At 41.4% G+C, this 20,808-nt stretch overlaps 1 protein-coding gene across 2 annotated transcripts in view; it reads left to right on the top strand.

Moving 5' to 3' along the window:
- The window catches only part of LOC137282167 (uncharacterized), a 60,632-nt gene that overhangs the window by 22,474 nt on the left and 17,350 nt on the right, over positions 1 to 20,808 (top strand). For both annotated transcript variants that reach the window (XM_067813904.1, XM_067813898.1), the window contains exon 2: positions 20,030 to 20,167. The gene's annotated coding sequence lies outside the window, so the exon portion shown is untranslated. The remainder of the gene's footprint in view (positions 1 to 20,029; positions 20,168 to 20,808) is intronic.

Genomic DNA, 20,808 nt, shown 5'->3' with positions numbered 1-20,808 from the left:
AATTCCAGAATTTTTCAAATACACAACCGATATTTTGGTACCATATCTTGCAGCTCTTTTCAATGCCATGTTTGAACAGGCTTACTTTCCAGAATCATGGTCGGAGGCTGTCATTGTTCCTTTATATAAGAAAGGTGATATACACTCCCCATCTAACTATAGAGGTATTTCTCTTCTTAGTGTATTTAGCAAGGTTTATGTGTCGTATTAAACAGGAGATTAACGTATTGGTGTGAAGCATATTGTAAAATTGTAGAGTCACAAGCTGGTTTCCGCCACGATTACTCCACCATTGATAACATATTTATCCTCCAGTCTGTTATCCAGAGGTACCTGAGTAAGCAAAAGGTCAAACTTTACTGTGTATTCGTGGATTTTGCAAAGGCATTCGACAGTGTAAGTCGTTTGAAATTATGGTCAGTATTGAAGTCTAGAGGTGTCTCCCCCAAAATGGTTAACTCTGTACAGGCTATCTATTCTTCCGTTAAGGTTACCGTAAAATTTGATAATGTGCTATCAGGATTTTTCCCTTGTTCACGTGGTGTTCGTCAGGGCTGCGTCCTAAGCCCTCTGCTGTTTTCAATTTTTATCAACGAGCTGGCTGTTGAGATAGAACGGTGTTCAGGTCCAGGTATCCAATTACATCCTGATGTTATTCAGATATTTATTCTCCTCTTTGCGGATGACATCGTACTTATATCTGATTCTATTGGTGGACTACAGAAACGCATCAATGTTTTAGAAACGTTTTGTATAGAATACGGTCTTGAAGTCAATTTGGATAAGACAAAAGTTGTCGTGTTTCAGAAAGGTGGTATTTTATCAAGACGAGAAAGTTGGTTTTATAATGGTAGGAAGTTGGAAGCTGTAACTTCATATAAGTATCTTGGTATAACCTTCACGAGGGGCTTGTCTTGGTCTAGTCATTGTTCCAATGCAGCCTTGCAAGGCAAAAAGGCCTTATTTGGTGTCCTTAAAACAATAAGTAAACTAAGCAATATATCTCTTGAGTTATACTTTAAGATATTTGATAGGAAAATAGCTCCTATTCTGCTGTATGGTGCCGAGGTCTAGGGATTCTATCAGAATGACTGTATAGAATCGGTACACACATTGGCTTGCAAACGATTTTTAGGCGTCAAGATCTCTACAACTAATAATATAGCTCGTGGTGAATGTGGGCGGTTTCCCCTATATATTTTAGCATATAAACGGGTTATAAAGTATTGGCTAAAACTATTAGGCATGTCTGAATCTCGTCATCCCAAAAAATGTTATCACATGATGCTAATGGCTTTAGATCATAATAGAGTTAATTGGGCGTCGAAGTGTAGAGATCTGCTTTACAGCTTGGGTTTTGGCTTTGTTTGGGAGCAGCAAACTGTTACTTCCCCTACCTCATTCTTAACTGAATTTGAGAATCGTCTTAAATGTATTCATGAACAGAACTGGTTCAGCTCACTTCAAAATGGCAGTAAATCTACGTGTTATTCTTATTTTAAAACATCACTGTCTAGAGAGCCATATTTAAATGTGATTAGCATTAAAAAGTTTAGAGTAGCACTCGCGCAGTTTAGGTGCTTTTCACACCAGTTACGTATTGAAACTGGAAGATATTATAAAATAGATAGAAATGACAGGCTATGTTTACAATGCGAGGAAGGCTATATTGAGGATGAGTACCACTTTCTCCTCGTGTGTTCCAAATTCAAACAGCTCCGCTTGAACCATTTACCTAAAGCCTTTTGCACCAATCCATGTAAAGCAAAATTCAAACTCCTTATGTCATCATTAGACTGTAATCTTATAAATAATTTAGCTAGCTTTATTTATCACGCTATGCATCTAAGATGTTAAAACTATCGATCTATACTGTATACACCATGTTTTGTCATACACCATGCAACTTTTGTAGTTATGGGCCGATGGCCTACACTTCTGTAATAAAGAATATATGTATATACTTCTAGCCAGTAAATATGTAATCACTTATAATATTAAGACAGCTCGCTTGTGCCGGTTAGGGCAACCTTTAACTTTACTAGGCTAAAGGGGCTGTCAAGCCTCGATTTGGGGAATTAGCTATTGGGAGCGAACCTTGAAACAAGAAAGGAGAGAGCTGTGAGTTCCTTGGGTTTATTCAAGCAAGTGTGCCTGAGATGACATTCACAAAACACCAATTGATACATAATAATGACATACAACTAATAGACATAACAATCAATATCCTAATACACTTTCAGTATAAGTCAAATAATTTAAGCATAACAATCAATATCCTAATACACTTTCAGTATAAGTCAAGTAATTTAAGCAGTGAGTGGTATAATAGAGTGTGCATGGTAACTGCTTACAGAAACATAATACAAATAATACAACATAACCTAATCTTGCGGGTAAAGTGATACCTATTGTAACGATTTATGACTATCAGGGGTGTAGCGCCTAATATTCTAACTACGGTAATGGGTCCACGATAATTACGGTATGTAGTGCCTATTGCATTAACTACGGTTTGGATTAATGTCCGTTATGGTAGGTCGCGCTTGATGCATTAACTACGGTATTGCAAGACGCACTCTAACTACAACGTTAGCAAATGTTTTCTCCATACAATACGGTACGTGACATAAGTAAGTAATATATGTAACTACAGGGGAGAAGGTACAGTTTAGCTAGAGTAATGCTAATTTGTTTTATCATGAATTATTTGGGTGACTACGCTAAATGTTTCCCGACTGATGTTGCTGTGGGCAACGAGCGGTTTCGATATATACGGAGTTTATCAATAACGTGGAATATCTGTAATACTGTAATGCTATACTTAAAGATGTCGGAATGTACATTTTTGTGCTTTACAAACAAGACAATAACACAGCTAAATGGCAATGTTAACTTTCTAGGATGGCTCTGATGAAATACGGCACTGGATAGGAACAGAATGAAGGCTGAAATTACATGCTGAACTATGCGGGTTTGAAAGTATAATTTCGTGAAATAGGAAGAGAAGACAATGCCATTTTCGAATGATTACGGTATTTAAATTCACGCATAAACTGTTCTGTACCGTATACAAGAGCACGTGGAACTGAACGTTTCAAATCATAAGTGAAATACTTATTTATGTTTATGAGACATCAAAATACAAATGTTGACTGTTGTAACCTGTTCTGTGAACGCGTATTTGATGCAAATCTACTCGAATATTATTTGATCCACGGAATCTCTTAAAATACGGAATAACTGCCCTACATATAAATTCATCATAACTCGAAATAATTGTATAAACTCTCGGAACTGATTTTGCGACTAAACTACAAGCATCTAGGCTACTGAACACGAATCTAACCTGTATGTACAGATCTAACACGCAAATTGAATAAAACTGGACAAAGACTAGGGATATACATGTACAGCTGTGTGTCGAAACATAGAAAGGAAATATTCGTTTGTACATGAAAAACATAACACTTGAGGAGCCCACGACGCAATGTGCATAATTAAATACTTCTGGGTAGTGGCTAAGGATTAACGTAGAACCAGCACTTGCACTGAAGAGTGCTTCAATATCGTAGGAGCGCTTCAATATACTCTAGCCTTTTAAGACGATAATTACAAAGAAATAGCAAGTTAGACATAAACAAGAATAAGGTTTAAATGTTTCTTACCTTGAAACAAGAAAGGAGAGAGCTGTGAGTTCCTTGGGTTTATTCAAGCAAGTGTGCCTGAGATGGGAGAACCCAGGATTTTATAACCCACAGCTCTACCCGTTTGTCGTTATCAAGTTTCTCCGATGTTGGAGCTTTCCATATGCGTTATCTACCCTATGCTGACAAGGTTTACTATACGAGGTAGGTGGTAAGGAGATGATTACCTAACAAGACTTGATTTTCTTTATGGTATAGGCATGGCCGGTTTGTGTCAGCTGCTAATCCAAATATCTGTCAGTACGTGGTCATGGCATTTACGACCGGACAAAGAGGGTGGTACGATGGTAAAGTTGATTTTCGATTACGGCCTAGTTGGTGGTATAGATGCTCCTGCTGAGATGGGCCTACCTATCTGCGCTTGACCATGGGATGTAGCCGAGAAGAAAGGCCAGCGCCGACACAGCTCACTAATTTCATCTGTGATTAATTAGTTAAGGCTGGCATGGACGTGTTTGCTAATTGCCTGACGCTTTGCTTGACAAAACAAGATACACTATGCATAGTAATTGCTTCTATACGGATTTCCTTAGTTTAAGAATTATTTTTGAAAAATATAAAAATATATGAGGAAATATATGCACTGTAATAATATTATAGGACAGTTTTCTCTGGGTATTCCATGCATGATGATGCCGCATTTGGTTCTAGTCAATGGTTATTTTAAACTGATGAAAGAACCTTTCTCACGCTGTTTCAGCTGACAGTTATTGCTGTCTCACATCAAACACAATGCTTCAACTACTTGTATGGTACATCATTGTCCAACTAGAACAATACAGCTCAAGGTCAGTGAGGTACTGCTACTCATCAACCCAGGGGTAAACAGATCGAAGCACATTTCAATTTCAGTTATTCCAGGCATTTGTCTGGTTGAATGTGCAACTTGACTTTTACGGAACTACTTTCGCTACATTCATTTGTTTATTTTTCAAATCACAAGAACAACGTTACAGCTAAAGGATAACAAAATGAAGTAATTTAAATGTTTTTTTCAGTATCAGATGCTAACGTACACTTGCAGAAGACTAGCGGAACGTCACTTCAAACTAGTAAAACTATACAGACATATCACACACAAATATAGGAACACCGGGTGTCCAGTATCTAACTGAACCTGCACTTTTCACGCTTGAAGACATGTTTTTCATTCGCCTTGGCTGTTGAAATTTTCCGCGGATGCAGTGTGTGACAGGAAAAACACTAGAACTTGAAGTTGTCAAGATATTAGACAGTGGGGACGAATTTAATCAGACATTAACCAGTCAGTTTTAATACGTTCGTCTCAGTTATAATAAAACTAATTCAACTTTTCATTCTGATATAAACACCTATACTGGATGAAAACTACATGCCGTCTATCGTTACGGTTTAGACGACAACGTTCAATATGAGCTTGTATGTCGATTCCACTCAACCTAGGTATGTTTGTAGCAACATTGAAAATATTACACTCGCTTCAAGTTGTTAGTACCAAACGATTCTTTTCCCCGGGGAAAAGAGTCGATGTTAAATTGAAGCTTGTACAACAATCTCTATTATACATTTGTATTGTCACAGCAGAATCAGAATGGTCTTGCTGAATCAACCCTCTGTGCTAAAATGATGCCATTGAAATGTAAATCACACCGGCGGCATTAAGCATGTTAGTTGCCAGTGAAACTGATATATACGGTCAGAACAGAACCATAATGCTGTTACCAGCTGCTACATCAACTCTGAAACTAAACGTATATGGCCAGTATCAACTGACTATTAGCTGTAATAATATATTCAGTGTAACTCTTCCTGAGATATATCAGCTTGCTTCAAACATGTGAAGGAATATATGTTACTAAGGTAGCAGAGGGAAGTGCGTGTGTGTTTGCGTGCGTGCGTGTGTGTATGAGAGGGGAGTTGAACGGTTCATGCCGTTACAAATGTTGTAGAACTAGAGCGAAACCTCTTCTTATGGCAACAATATGAACTAACTTGAGCGAGAAGTCTCTATTATGACAGACATTCACGATGATATTGAGCATCACATATTGCTGACTATGGCCGAACTGTAACAAGTATAACTGCAGTGAAGTCATCTGCCCTGCCAGTAGTTCCTGTAAGCCTAGAGTAAAGTCATCTGTTCTGGAAATAGTTCTTGTATGCCTAGAGTGAAGTCATCTGCCCTGCCAGTAGTTCCTGTAAGCCTAGAGTGAAGTCATCTATTCTGAAAATAGTACCTGTATGCTTAGTGTAAAGTCATCTGTTTTAACGATAGTTCCTCTCTGACCAGAGTAAAGTCATGTGTTCTGCCAATAGTTCTTGTATTACTAGGTGGAAGTCACCTAGATCTGTTCTGCCAATAGTTCCTGTATGCCTATAGTGAACTCATGTGTTCTGGCAATAGTTCCTGTATGTCCATCCTCGATATCTCCAGGGTATACGTTCCGATAAGTCTCCACTATACCCTGGATGCAGGGTCGGCCCGATAAATTTATTACCTCCCTTGGCCGGCTCGGCATTCTCACAGTAACAATTCATCTAAGACGCCGTTACAATCGAGCTTGCCAGTATCAACATAGACAGCGGTCGCAGCTGCGAAAGTTTGTTCACAGTGCGACTCAGATTCGGGTAAATTTTTGGGGATGGATTTATACAGACAAATTGATTGGTCCGAAACTTTTAAAAACACATTTAAATGCACGAGCTCCTTCTTCCTACTTCAGAGAACCTGTCCATGGTTTGTGGTTTAATCGGTTTGATCATTTAAAAAGCGAAAGTGAGTTGTAATTGGTTCGCTCAACTTGCCAGCATAGACACCTGATTGGATACAAAACACCAAAAGGAGGTAATAAAAGTATCGGGGCGATCCGTAGATGCATCCAGGGTGTAGTGGAGAATTATCGGAACGTATATCCTGGAGATATCGAGGATGTTGTATACCTAGAGTGAAGTCATATCTTCTGGCAATAGTTCCTGTATGCTTATAGTGAAGTCATATGTTTTATCAATAGTTACTGTCTGCCTAGAGTGAAGTCAGCTGTTTTATCAATAGTTACTGTCTGCCTAGAGTGAAGTCATCTGTTCAGCCAATTGTGCTTGTATGCTTAAGTGTCAAGTCGTCTGTTTTGACAATAGTTCTTGTCTGCCTAGAGTGAAGTCATCTTTTGCCAATAGGTCATGTACAATGATGGGAACCTAAGTGATCACACGCCTATAGTTATTGTTACGGACCACTAGTAGCGCAATAACCATTATCACGTTTTGTTTTATCCTATATATCCTATATATTAAATGAAATTAGACACACTCAAAGCTGAGCCCTGTTGTAAGAGTGTTTAAACACATTTTAAGGGTTCTTTTTACTTTCTATTCATAACAGACAATTCAACCGTCCACCGATCGTCTTCCTTTACAGCAAGAAGATCACCACGGTTTGGGCACCCCACTAATGCAGACACCCAAGCATGATTACCCCCAAGAAGATATAAGTGGGGTTGTCCTGCAGGTCGATGCACTTCCCATTGATTTCGTTCGTTACACTACCGAAACAGCAACAGACCTAGGTCTCAATATGAACACCCGCACAAACATCGCAACACAAACGCCAAATAAATCTAGCAAAATGAAAGCTCTTAGATGTGAAGTCTTTTGGAAAATGCTCATGCCCATAACATTTTTAATAAGTCATCAGTTTCTCTGTTCTATTATTGAAGTGCCGAAAAGGTGGCAGTATTATGGTCACGGCTAGTAATTGCCTGCTTGAATGTGTAAATGGACTGCAAGGGATGCAGTCTTTATCTGCGTTATCTCTCGGTTAACAGCAGAGATGATAAAGTTGTCTGTTAATACATCATCCTTTTACACCTCCATAACAGAGCTGATATTTATAAATCTGTAGCTGGCCATGATAGAAATAGTAGCAATAACTGTGGGGAGACAAGATACACGGGCCACGGTACAACACAATACATATCTCCCTTGTATATCTATCCGTTCAAAGACAAATAAAGTTAATTACAGTATTCTCACGCGACAAGAACCGTTTATTATTGATAAGGAACGGGCAATTCACAGCTGTTCCTACAGCTAGGGGAACCGATGCCCCTCTCCTCACCTTCCCTGGCTTAATAACTTTCCAATCATAAAGCCCTAGACATATAGACGAGTGTCGTGTTAGGACTTCCGCTTTTTGGCGTAAATTCAAAATACAATAAACACAGATTGCTAATATCAATATTCTATTGTGTGCCAGTTTGCTGACTATGAGCATGAGGGGTAACATGACACAAGAACGATAAAAGGTAATCTCATGATTCCAAACATATACTAGTGAGAGCGCCGTTGGCATGATTTCACCTTAATCCAGTCAGTAGAGGTGGATCCCATCTGTTGACGCCCGACTGTCAACACCGAGACAAATATACAATCTTCATAAAATCTACATGAGTTGTCACCTTAATGTGAAGGCGTCATTGGTGCGTACTGAAATTCACCTCTCCCTGCCTAAAGATGTCGATCTGAAGTTGCTAATATCATCTTCTTGATATTCACAAACTGCTGGAATTTGACGTACTCCTAGGCCGGACGGAGCATTAACGTCTCATTTCATACTTTCACGCCTTCATTCATGAAACCCCAGGAACAAAAATGAGCAAGTCCCAGTGGAGGCAGTGACAGATTGGTCTCAGAATTTGCTGGAATACCATAGGATATCTTACACACAGGTCAGTCGCTTAAATAGATATCAGTACAATAGCTGTTATACCTTAGATTCAGGGATTGCTCACGTTTATCTAATATACATTAACGATGTCTGATACATATATTAGCCAGTAAACACAAGCAGCTGTAACGATGTAACCTGACGGGTAAAACGTCGTGTATCATCTTGTAATAGACAACATAACAAACACACATCCTTTGCACAGCCAGGAATAATGTACACTGAACACTGAAGGTTGCATCATGGTCCAGTTTCAAGCGAACTGAAAACCACCCTCCGTGGGCATCTTGTCATTGTGTAGTTTTCACATTATATTCAGATTTGAGGGAGCCATGAAAGAACCGCTTTTTATCCTGTTGCTAAGAGACCGATTCAGTGTTATGCATTAGTTGTGAGACATGCCTGTTTCAGATCACCTTTCAAATCAAACTAAGCCGTACTGTGATATCAAAAGATTGAGATTAATAAATTGGTTCATCTACTCTTAACTGAAACGTCAGATAGCAGGATGGAGATGCTCCAGGGAAACAAAGGGTTACGTTTTGCCAGCTCCTTACTATATATAGATGTTGACATCAATAGACAGGGAAACAAAGGGTGTACAATTTACCAGCTACTTATGGAGATACTGCCATCAATAGACAGAGAAACCAAGGGTGTACAATATACCAGCTCCTTATGACTATATTGACATCAATAGACAGGGAGGGAAACAAAGGGTGTACAGTTTACCAGCAACTTATGGAGATGTTGCCATCAATAGACAGGGAAATCATGGTGTACAATTTACTGTCGTCTGATGGAGATGCTGACATCAACAGACTGATGGCAAGGAGGGTGTACTGGTATCCACTTACATATACACAGGGCTGCATCTTAGTCTGAAATCTCAAGAGTTATTATCGTCTCTTCTCGCTGAACACGAATGGAAGAGGCATCTTGGTGTTTTTAGATTGTTGTTCTAAGGTGTCAACAGACAGTTTCGTAAATTGTTTGTCTTTGGACACCTGTTACAGGTTGCTGTTCATGTTGAAAGTGTGGTTCGCTTGCTCTAATGTTCAACACACTGCGTTGTCCTTGAAACATGTACGACGCACTATCACGGTAAACACAATGCCTACGCAATGCCTGTCTGCACACTGACCCCTGTCACGAACACTACCTGCCAAGCAGATCTCCGTCTAACACTATACACTGCCTCCAGGCAGACGTCTGCCTGGCACTATGCACTCCCTCCATACAGACACATCCTACAGACACTATACAGTGCCTCCACGCAGATACATCCCACAGACACTATACAGTGCTTCCAACACAGACACATCCCACAGAAACTATACACGTCTCCACGCAGACCTCCGTCTGGCACTATACACTGCCTCCACAGAGACACATCCCACTGACCCTAGACACTGGCTCCAAAGACACATCCCGCAGACACTAACACTGCCTCCACACAGTCACTAGACACTGCTTCCAGGCGAAACTCCTGCACCATACACTTTCGCCACACAGACCTCCATGAGACTCGAATCTCGTTTAAAATGTTTAAGAGTGTATGAAGCTTTAATAAGTTTTGAAATTAAATCTTATTTGGTTAATTACCATTGAATATATTTTTGAATGTGTGCTCCTAAACTTATAGCTTGCACCTGCAAAGCAACATTTTGACCTGGGAGAGGATAGTGTTTATTTGAATCGTTTCATTTTTTATTGGATGTATTTTGAAGGGGTTCATATTCATGTGTTTCACTACAAAACAATGAGCTGTTTCAGGGACCACCTCTGCATCCCATGTCTCTGATTCAGAGTTCAGTAACTTCAAGCTGATTATGTAAACGCAACAGAAATGTTGTGTACAGCCAGTGTTTTATTCCCGGGACTCCCTTCTCTTCAATCTCGATCTCTGTGTGTATGCGGCGAGGGCAACAGTGACACCTTGCCTCAAGCTGTTAACTGTAAAAGCGTTTTTGGCCAGCTGATATCTCATTTTACTTGCATGCCTTGGGCGTTGATAGTGCGTGTTTCCTATTGGCTGACGGGGTCTCAGTTGACCACATCTTGCACGCTGGCCCACACCGCCTGACGGCTTGCGTGGGGCGCACAAACACTGTGTCCCATGCTATTTCCATACACTTACTTAAAAACTTTATTATCATTTTACGTGTATGCAGTTTCGTTGAGGTGTCATAGTTGACGAGAATGTGAAAACCTTCAATCGCAGCCCAGCCGCTGCAGGAATGGGTTATAGTCATGTATACAGTTTAACTCAACTTATTCATTATTTATGCCCAAGGTCAATGATCACTAAAACTGCCTTTGTCACTAAGGAAATTCGTTCAGTTCACGCCTTTTGGGGGGTTAATTTTAATCGTAGCTAACTGATGCTACAGTGTTTGTGACGGATCTAACAGTTAGTGCAGGGTAGAGATGCCGTCGGGCTGATCATGGACGGCCTCAGCACCACCCTCATTTTGGAGCTCAGGTCTCACTGACACGAACATGGAGAGATGGAGCATGATTCTGTCTCATGACATCGACTGAATCTTGTTGCTTCCTAAAGCTCATATGTTACAGTGTTTCACTATTACGTATAACTCATAAAGTGCTCGTGAATTACATGCTTGAGTGGGGCCTAATTCAAACGACGTCTGGTGATAGGGCTGGTCCTACTGGCGATTGCCTCCGGGTATGATTTGATGCAAAAGCCAGTAATTATTTTGCCTGTGAGAAGATAGGATACATCTATACCAGTGATCTTGGGCGAAATATAATAGAGTGAATCGGCATCAGCGATCTCAATTGATTAATACCCTACCTGGCAGTTTGGGCAAATGCCACTTTAAACAACCGCAGGCAGAACCAATCGGTTTTGTCTCGGACAAGGCATTGTGCCCACACCATCAGTTTGACAGCGTCTGATAATCGAAGGGTGGAATTCCACCGTCAAGTGAGGGTGAGAGGACCAGTGGGGAGGGTTCACAGAGGAACAACAGACAATTTGAAGTGAAGACGAGATGGGAGGGTTCACAGAGGAACAACAGGAAGGGTGAAAAAAGGACCAGAGGGGAGGGTTCACAGAGGAACAACAGGGAGGGTGAAATGAGAATGATAGGGGAAGGTCCACTGAATTGTAACAGGGAAGGTGAAGTAAGGACGAGAGGGGAGAGTTCACAGAGTAGCAACAGGGAAGGTGAATAAAGGACGAGAGGGGAAGGTCCACAGAGTGGCAACAGTGAGGGTGAATAAAGGACGAGAGAGGAAGGTTCAAAGAGTAGCAACAGGGAGGGTGAATAAAGGACGAGAGGGGAAGGTACACAGAGTAGCAACAGGGAGGGTGAATAAAGGACGAGAGGGGAAGGTCCACAGAGTAGTAACAGTGAGGGTGAATAAAGGACGAGAGGGGAAGGTCCACAGAGTAGCAACAGGGAGGGTGAATAAAGGGCGAGAGTGGAAGGTTCACAGAGTAGCAACAGGGAGGGTGAATAAAGGACGAGAGGGGAAGGTCCACAGAGGTATAACGGGAAGGGTGAAGAGAGGACCCAAAGTTACCTCTGATACTGGTAAATGCACCAGCAATCCAGATCTTTGGCTGTTGATTATGACGGGAATACAATCCAATACCATTCTGAACAGATTTTGTATATCATTTCATTATCCCAGAGCTACCATATGCTATATCGTTTTCATTTTCTGCAATTAGTGTACAAATATTATACCCCAATGTGTTGTGATGACTCATATCTCGTTAACCACATTGCCAGTCTGAAACTTTGGATACTGATTTGCTAATGATCCCTTCACAATAGATTATAAACACGGGACATGGAGAACATAGTAAGGTCCACTACATTATCATGACACCCCTTCGTATCTGTCTCAACCGTCTACATTCAGTCAGTATTCCTATCGAGATACTTCATATGTTTTCAACGATACAACATTTACTTGTCTCATTTGTTTAACTGATCCTGGTTAGAACGCCTCTGTGAATATTAGTTTAAGAGTACTTCCGACCCTCCTCTTTGTTGATCTCTTGTTAAGGCGAAACAGCATCAACACTTTGAACACTGACAGTTTGCTGGGTATTTAGTGATTCTCTTGGAAAATGCTTCTTTTCATCTCTAAAAACATGGGGGAGGATATTAAACCTTACAATTACTTACAGTAATCGGCAGGATAGTCAAATCAAACGGCTATGAGGAGGGCAGTCTGCCAGATGGCGAATTTCAGACCAATTCCTAACGTAAGGAAATGTCTATGACCGCCTTGGTGAGGGATTTGATGAGAACAAATCAAACAACGTTCCCGTCTGGTTAAATGTCTGAAGTGACCATACCACGTGGCCCTGCTCAGGGGTGATTATCCGTACTTGAGCGATATCAAGTCGAGCTTAATAGAATAAGATAAATGATCAAGTCCGTCATGTTTCTGATGGCAGGGCCAGGTGTTTTACTGGGACACTCTCGCGTAACTGTATAGTATTTTTCATTTTGTCGTAGAGACGTTTGAAATATTTAACTGTTCACAGTCACCGTAATTTAGAGAGTCCAACAGATATGACTTGCTCATTAATACTGAATGAAATGTAAATTATTCACATGGTGGAAAAATACCAACTTTTCTGAATTTAGGACACAATCCACCTTTGTTCTGTCATTTGAATTAAAATTGAATTAAAGGACAATGTAATACACAAAGGTACATATACCTGTGGATGACGCAACTAGGTCCAGGGAACTGGTAGTCTAATATTAATGTATATTGTCTCCTCCTCTAGCCCTCGCGTTCTCAGACCTAATGACGGAGGACGGACCAGAGTGCTGTAATAGAAACTGCATGAGTTAGTCATGTAGAGCAGATTACTTGATGATCTTCTCGTCACAATTAGTTTACTGCTATCCCCCGGCCTCAGCAGCCAGGCTGTCAGAAATGGGATACGCCTGGATGGAACAAAGAAATTATGACAAGCGCCAGGAGACATCAACCCGTCAGCACTGGCTCTCTTCCCCCTAACGTTGATGCTTAGCTGATCGTGCAATCAAGACCAATTTGCTGTCTCCAATCGCTCCATTAGGCCTTATCAACGATTTCGCCTCTCCAATCCTTTCTAATATGTTCTAGGGAAGCCACGCAAGCGTAATAATGTATTGTGTCGCAAGTACAAGAAACTTGTCCCATGCACTTGTGGTCGAGTTACTGCTAACCTGCCTGCTGATTCAAGGGCTCACTAATAGCAGCGAGGCTCTGCTTTGTGCTGCTGAATCTGCCGTTAAACTTGAATACTGTATAAATCACTGTTGTTGAAGCCGGGTTAAGCTTAAAAGCGAATGACTACGGGATTCAACAAAATACACTGCTTACAAAGTTATTTTCCGCCGAGACGTCCTCTAATGTTGGAAACAAATTGAATCTTTACAGAGCGTGTTGATGGCCTTTGTAAATTTGGTGATGGTATTGATTGCTTGACGAGGGTAGAACGACAGCTTGAGAGCTCTATCGAGGACCCGGTTCAATTGGGACGCAATGTCTTCCCCTGTGAATGGCCAGGACGAGGGAAAGCCACAAGCTTGCGGCTTCTTGCTCCCTGCCATTTATCCCAGTTACACAATTAGGACCCCAATGGAAGTCAGCCGGAATAGTCAGCTATGTTTGGTGCAGAAATTACCATAGTTGTTTTATTGGCAAATTGATGTCATTGGTTGCATTGCTGTAGGGTGCGTGAAGTTGCCGCATGGGAATTTCTGTATTGTTTGACTAAACCCAATTAATGGCCAGTACATGTTGCGAAATATTCGAAGATGATTTGTACAATACCGGATTGGACATAATGATAACAATGGGCAGTCGCAATGGTATTACAAGTTATCAAAATAGTATGAGAGCTACAAATAATATGATTTACTGTGCGGGGAAAATGTTTCATCTGGACTTCTGTGTCATTCAGGTTGTCCAAGCTGTGCTTATATAACATTTAATTGTGCTGTTATTGCAATTGTTTGTTGGCTCAAGCTGCTCGTGTTTCTTTAATGCTTAAAAACTCTCAGTTAGCCTTGATAATGTCAACAGTCTGTTTCACGGGGTCATAGACGACAACAGCGCACTTGACAACTGACTATATGGGAATAGCACGTTGAATTCATAAATTGCCTATATTGGAAGTTGGTATAACATTGACTCCATTAGATGATGTCATGAGGCAGTAGCACATTGACTCCATTAGATGATGGCACAAGGCAGTAGCACATTGACTCCATTAGATAATGGCACAAGGCAGTAGCACATTGACTCCATTAGATGATGGCATGAGGCAGTAGCACATTGACTCCATTAGATGATGGCATGAGGCAGTAGCACATTGACTCCATTAGATGATGGCACAAGGCGGTAGCACATTGACTCCTTTAGATGATGGCATGAGACGGTGGCACATTGACTCCATTAGATGATGGCATGAGGCGGTAGCACATTGACTCCATTAGATGATGGCATGAGGCAGTAGCACATTGACTCCATTAGATGATGGCACAAGGCGGTAGCACATTGACTCCTTTAGATGATGGCATGAGACGGTGGCACATTGACTCCATTAGATGATGGCATGAGGCGGTAGCACATTGACTCCATTAGATGATGGCACAAGGCAGTAGCACATTGACTCCATTAGATGATGGCACAAGGCAGTAGCACATTGACTCCATTAGATGATGTCATGAGGCGGTAGCACATTGACTCCATTAGATGATGGCACAAGGCGGTAGCACATTGACTCCTTTAGATGATGGCATGAGACGGTGGCACATTGACTCCATTAGATGATGGCATGAGGCGGTAGCACATTGACTCCACTAGATGATGGCACAAGGCAGTAGCACATTGACTCCATTAGATGATGGCATGAGGCGGTAGCACATTGACTCCATTAGATGATGGCATGAGGCAGTAGCACATTGACTCCATTAGATGATGTCATGAGGCAGTAGCACATTGACTCCATTAGATGATGGCACAAGGCAGTAGCACATTGACTCCATTAGATGATGGTATGAGACGGTAGCACATTGACTCCATTAGATGATGGCATGAGGCGGTAGCACATTGACTCCATTAGATGATGACACAAGGCGGTAGCACATTGACTCCATTAGATGATGGCACAAGGCGGTAGCACATTGACTCCATTAGATGATGGCATGAGGCGGTAGCACATTGACTCTATTAGATGATGACCTAAGGCAGTAGCACATTGACTCCAATAGATGATGTCATGAGGCGGTAGCACATTGACTCCATTAGATGATGGCACAAGGCAGTAGCAGATTGACTCCATTAGATGATGGCATGAGGCGGTAGCACATTGTCTCCATTAGATGATGGTCCAAGGCAGTAGCACATTGACTCCTTTAGATGATGGCACAAGGCGGTAGCACATTGACTCCATTAGATGATGGCATGAAGCAATAGCACATTGACTCCATTAGATGATGTCATGAGGCGGTAGCACATTGACTCCATTAGATGATGTCATGAGGCGGTAGCACATTGACTCCATTAGATGATGGCATGAGGCGGTAGCACATTGACTCCTTTAGATGATGGCATGAGACGGTAGCACATTGACTCCATTAGATGATGGCATGAGGCGGTAGCACATTGACTCCATTAGATGATGGCACAAGGCGGTAGCACATTGACTCCTTTAGATGATGGCATGAGGCGGTAGCACATTGACTCCATTAGATGATGGCACAAGGCAGTAGCACATTGACTCCATTAGATGATGGCACAAGGCGGTAGCACATTGATTCCTTCACAGAATGGTAAAAGGCAGTAGCACATTGACTCCATTAGATGATGTCATGAGGCGGTAGCACATTGTCTCCATTAGATGATGGCACAAGGCGGTAGCACATTGATTCCTTCACAGAATGGTAAAAGGCAGTAGCACATTGACTCAATCACAGAATGGTATTAAACACTATCACTTTGACCTACTCAGGCACATCTGTACGATGTGAGGATGATTAACTGTAACAAGCCTCATTGTACGATGTGAGTGTGATTTACTGTGGCAAGTCTCATTGTACGATGTGGGGATGATTAACTGTAGCAAGCATCGGTGTATAATTTACATCACCTGAATCGGTCATCGTGTCATTCTAGGGTGTAAGACTGATGAATTGTAAATTTGTAGGACGGGATTTAGCTAAACTGGTCGCTGTTACATTGTAGTATATACGTACTTTCAGTTATGGATGCACGTTAGCTGTATCGTATCGTTACAGGATCAAAGGAAATGTGTACACCATGTATTTGATTGTTGATTGCAGGGATGTTGTCGGTAGTACATAGAATTAGTAGAAATTTAGCATGTATTGGAGAACAATGCGTTTGGTAGTTTCAGTGCATGTTTTCAGGAAGGCAGTCTGAGAGTAGTTTCAGTAAATGTTTTCAGGAAGGCAGTCTGAGAGTAGTTTCAGTGCATGTTTTCAGGAAGGCAGTCTGAGAGTAGTTTCAGCAGATGTTTTCAGGAAGGTTGTCTGAGAGTAGTTTCAGTAGTTGTTTTCAGGAAGGTTGTCTGAGAGTAATTTCAGCAGTTGTTTTCAGGAAGGCTGTCTGTGTGTAGTTTCAGTAGTTGTTTTCAGGAAGGTTGTCTGGGTGTAGTTTCAGTAGTTGTTTTCAGGAAGGTTGTCTGGGAATAGTTTCAGCAGTTGTTTTCAGGAAGGTTGTCTGGGAATAGTTTCAGTAGTTGTTTTCAGGAAGGTTGTCTGGGTGTAGTTTCAGTAGTTGTTTTAGGAAGGCTGTCTGGGTGTAGTTTCAGTAGTTGTTTTCAGGAAGGTTGTCTGGGAATAGTTTCAGTAGTTGTTTTCAGGAAGGTTGTCTGGGAATAGTTTCAGTAGTTGTTTTCAGGAAGGCTGTCCGGAAGTAATTTCAGGATTGGATTTAAGGAACGATGACTGTTGGTAGTTTTAAGGTAGAATGTTATGGAGGTTGACTTCGAGTAGTTTAAAGTTAAATGTAAGGGAAGTGGACTGTGTGTTGTTTCAATGACATCTCCTCCCTCTCTCTCTCTCTCTGTCTCTATTTCTCTCTGTCTGTCTCTTTGTCTGTCTGTCTCTCTCTCTCTCCCTTACTCTTTCTCTCTCCCCCTCTATCTGTCTGTCTGCATTAGTGATTATTTGGCCATGCACATACTGAACTTTTGCAAAGACTTCTTTAAGTTGGGTTCTTATTCATCTTCTCTGGAATAAAGCGTAACCTGTTTAGGAAACACAGGGGTTTTGAACTTAATATTTGTTTTTCAATTGCCCATAAAACTCTTGAGTAGAAAGTATTGATTTTGTCCTGCCATCAGTTCTGTGTATAATGTTTAAGCGTATTTGTCTGCTGATTGATACAACTTTGAAACACGGCGGTGTAACAACACATTACACTGAACGTAAACTTCCTAAATAACAGTTACATGTGTTCCGGCAAAACTGTTGCGTTATGGTATACATTTTACTTTCGACTCGACTGTCATAAACCAAATGCGAAAAGAACACCGTGTCCTCACCACATGTTTGACGTGTCTTCCCCACTCGGTCTCTCTTTACTTTAAATAAATCTCGTCCTGGCTGTCCCGATCGATATACTTGGTGACACTGTTTCACCTTTGCACAATTCATTTCCTTCTGTGGACTCGCTCAGCTAGGCATGGAATGATTTGCTGTGTGCCCGCATGTGCCGCAGCTCCTTCATCACCAGTAGGTTAAAGATGCAGGCATTGACTGTACAGCCCACTCTCATTAGGATTTCTCAATACCCACTTGCTCTCGCTGTTCATGTATGTGTGTGTGTGTCTGTATGTGTGTGCGCGCGTGTGTGTGCGTGCGTGTGTACGTGTGTGTGCAGTTGCGTATGTAATTTGGACTTTCTTCATTATAGGGCGGATGGAGTGCTGGATTTTATTTGAAAAAATATTAATGTTTCCTTCAGCTGAGTTGGCAGGCTTATGTCCCCTTACATTATTCACCTACTGGTTGACAGATGCTAGAATATTATCAGACTGGCAGCATCCAGTGGTCCGCGTCCCCGAAATGTTTCCGTCGGTAATTATTGTAAGGTAGTACACAATGCTATAAAACTATGTGCTAAAGAACGTAATCTGAAGGCATATATTAACAATGAAATGTGTCTTCAGACGGACGGTATCATGTATCTGCGGACAAGTGGGATCTGGTTATAAGTGGTACAGTGTACAATGTGTTTTCAGACAAGTGGTATACCTATGTACTTGCTGTCCAAACCGTATCTCGGCAGGCTAGTGGTAACCTTTGTCTGGGTACTGGCTGTTGGTACCATGTGTACAGACCAGTAGTAACCTATGTCAATCTGTGTCTTGAGACTAGTGGTAATTCCTGTCAACATGTGTTTTCGGACTAGTGGTAACCCCTGTCATCATGTGTTTTCACACTAGTGGTAACCCCTGTCAAAATGGGTTTTCAGACTAGTGGTGACCCCTGTCAACATGTGTTTTCAGACTAGTGGTGACCCCTGTCATCACGTGTTTTCGGACTAGTGGTGACCCCTGTCATCATGTGTTTTCGGACTGGTGGTGACTCCTACCAACATGTGTCTACAGACTGGTGGTGACTCCTACCAACATGTGTCAACAGACTAGTCATATCCCGTGTCCGCGGTGAAGAGTATGTGAAGAGTACACGAATGCTCTATGTCAGGGGTATTGTTGAACAGCACATCTACGCTCTACGTCAGGTTTATTGTTGAAGGTTAGATTTATGTTCTACGTCAGGTTTATTGTACACCTATGATCTACGTTAGGGTTACTGTTGAAGAACACACCTGTGCTCTGCGTCAGGGTTATTGTTGAAGACTGATACACATACATGTACACATATCCGAACACTAAGATGATGTGTCCCTTGAGTGGTGTATTGACTATGTGTATTGTATACATGCCCCATCTGTGATTTCTGTGGTATAATGAATATTTCATGTAAGGGACAAGTATGAAATATTAACGAAGGTGTGCCTGATTCCATGTTACCTATGATATGAAGGCACTTCTGCTGCTGCCGCACACCACCATGTTGATAGCTGGAAGACTGTCGATCAATTGCTACCGACGTGCTACTGTTTCTTTAGATGCGCCTTGGTATGATAACTGAAGGGTGTTGAACATTACTGTATTTGGAATATGCTGTTCAACGATAAACACTTTACGTTTGTCGACGATTAAAAACAGCTAATGAATTGAGTGAAGAAGTACACATCAATAACGGGAGTTAATTTACAGATGAGAGTGTGAAATCTCCTCGACCTATCAGCTGCGAGACGGCGTGTACCGATAGAGTAGCGGGCCATTCACGTTTCTATTGTTTTACTGATGGCGTTGTTACAAAAAAGTGCCTGTTGAGACTTTAGTCATGCTCAAACACAGGACCATTAAACCACGGAAACAATGCTCTCCCCGTCTTGCCTTTCTCACCAGCGTTTCACTGATGTCGTGTTTAATCGCAGGCTAAGCGGACACTGTGATTGTTGCGTGTAATGGAATGACGAGTTAAGCCAATATTTGTATATGCGTTATAGCAGCAACGGACACTTTGTGTTACAGTCCTGGCGGCGTCTTTCATCGCCATGTTGAGGTATGCGGCGGCGGACTGAGGCGACTAGTGTCAGCAGCTGATGTTTAAGACGACCGGAGCGAGCATTATACCTCCACGTTCACACCCAGCACATCGTTCTACTTCAGGTACGTCCTGTCTTATCACTATACATCTACTGACGCCTGAATACACCAACACATCGGCAAGCATTTGGCTGACGCCTGAACATACTGTCGCACATTTTTCTTAAGATACAGTGTTATATACATATGATATTGATAAAGTCACGTATGAGTGGTATCCCCGCTGCTTGTTCTTTACTTATTTATTACGTTAAACTTCTTTAAATAATGCCATTGCGTTACATGCTCTTCGCGAATCTTTAACCATTTCTAGCATATGGGGACACCTTTAATCATGACAACTCGGCTTATATATAGCGTTAAAGCAGTCTTTGACACCTCGCCTCTAATTACAGGTGTCGCATTGGTGACATAATGCCAATTCAATGTTAAACTTTAACTCGTTCCCTCTATTTACAGCACATTTGATCGTCTCTTGTTACAACATCTTTAGACATCCCGTCACACCTGCACTACAGCATCTCTGAACATGACAAACCAATTTATGTTTGTACTAGAATTAAATGCCAAACTTACTATATTATGTTTTACATTATATTTAAAAATGACAAACCGACAATGACAAATGACTTTGCTTGTTATGTTTGCACAATATGTAAATAACAAACAAACTTACAGATTATGTTCACTCTGTATTTGAATAA

This window comes from Haliotis asinina, chromosome 1 (assembly GCF_037392515.1).
Source record: "Haliotis asinina isolate JCU_RB_2024 chromosome 1, JCU_Hal_asi_v2, whole genome shotgun sequence".
Classification (NCBI taxonomy): domain Eukaryota; kingdom Metazoa; phylum Mollusca; class Gastropoda; order Lepetellida; family Haliotidae; genus Haliotis; species Haliotis asinina.
The sequence above is the reverse complement of the archived record's forward strand: the minus strand, read 5'-3'. Positions and strand labels throughout refer to the sequence as shown.